The sequence below is a fragment of the Psammomys obesus genome, unplaced genomic scaffold (assembly GCF_907164565.1).
Source record: "Psammomys obesus unplaced genomic scaffold, mPsaObe1.curated_primary_1811, whole genome shotgun sequence".
NCBI classification, from domain to species: Eukaryota; Metazoa; Chordata; class Mammalia; order Rodentia; family Muridae; genus Psammomys; species Psammomys obesus.
The window spans coordinates 6,899,349-6,900,857 of NW_026585689.1; the positions used below are offsets into that span (position 1 = coordinate 6,899,349).

Genomic DNA, 1,509 nt, shown 5'->3' on the forward strand with positions numbered 1-1,509 from the left:
ATATGACCCTATGAACATAGAAACTGTTGTGGTATAATCAATCCAGTTGTATGAGGTCGTTTTGGGTTACAGTTGATCCTCATCCAAATACCATTGTCTTCACAACAGCAGAGAAATTGTAACCTAGGAGCACATAAAGGAAAATGCCAGGAGCAAATGGAGAGACAGATGGGGTGGTGCATCTATGATCTACAAGGAGCCAAGAGTTGTTTGTCAGCAATCGCCAGAAGTTAGAAGAAAAGCATGGAACAGATGCTTTCTTGGGCTTCTCATGGTCACCAAACATTGCTTCAATTCAGGCTTGAAGGAACACCTGTAAGAAAAAACCTGCACCAAAAACAAAAGGTTCATTGTGGGAAAAGAGGTAGAAGGATTAGAAGAGGAACGGTATTTTCTGTGTTTTCTGCTGCTTCTAGAAGCTTTGCAGGTATAGCTGTTGTGTCACCTGTGTGTCAGGAGGTGACAGAGAGAAGAAAGGCTATGTCTATGCTCAGTATTTGGATACAAGTACATCTGAAAAATTAGTAGCCTAATATTTCCTGAAAAAAAAGTCAGCTTGAGACAACCCCAGTGCAGTGCCATGAAGCCTCTTACTGCTTGTAGGACAAGTAGCAAGTTGGAAAATAGAAGAAACTGGGACTGAGGGCCCTAGGGAGTGAGCCCAAGAAAGAGTACCCTCGAATGGGGCTATTGGGGGATGTTAGGTGTGAGATAAAACCCAAGAGGACCACCAGACTAGCATGGGTCCTGGACAAGGAGCTGGCCTAAGATGAGCCCTGCCCTGCCCACCATCATAACACATGACTGCAGCATAGCATTCCTGAGACCACTCCTGAGACAACCCTAGAGATGAAGAGATCCCAAACACCAGCAGGAGGAGCAAGTAAGTCGTGGAGTAATGGAAGAGAAAAAGAGACAGAAGAATGAGGTCACAATGAAGAGGCAGAACTGCAGATTCAAGGGTAGTGAGGAACAGCCTCCTGTGAGTAGCCAGATGGCACCTGAGACCATGGTGGGGTCCTGGCCTGTGCTGCCAATGAGGCCATGTTTAGGTCCATGGCTCTGCAGCCGCAGGGGTTTGTTACCAAAAAAGGCCAGGAAGATGTCCCTTGTTTGGGTGGTCACCCTGGGGCATGTTGAAGTCTGAGCAGTGTGCAGAAAAATACCCACTCCTCACCTGGGCATCTTGAAAGAGCTCTGCCTGGGGGCATGAAAGCAAGAGAGTTGACCCTATCCCTAGCCAACTTCAGTACTTGGGAGAGCAGCCCCCGTCATTGTAGGAACTGGAGATGAACCGGTCCTCGATGTCATAATTCTGGAGAATAAAGAAACCAAGATCAAAGTGACAGTAGATTCAGTGATACAGAGTGAATCACTTCCTGTTTTATAGATGCTATCCTCTTATTATGTACTCTAATACTATAACAAGGGAAGTTACTTCCCCAAATTCTACCTCTATATTATAACATTGGTGATTAATTTGAAAACTGAATTTGTTGGGAAAAAGGA

General features: G+C 45.4%; 1 non-coding gene across 1 annotated transcript; it reads left to right on the forward strand.

The window, feature by feature from the left end:
• Nucleotides 1–405: 405 nt before the first annotated feature.
• Nucleotides 406–537, forward strand: LOC129667578 (small nucleolar RNA SNORA17). The gene has a single exon (XR_008718767.1). It is a non-coding gene; the product is annotated as a small nucleolar RNA SNORA17 (small nucleolar RNA).
• Nucleotides 538–1,509: the final 972 nt, after the last annotated feature.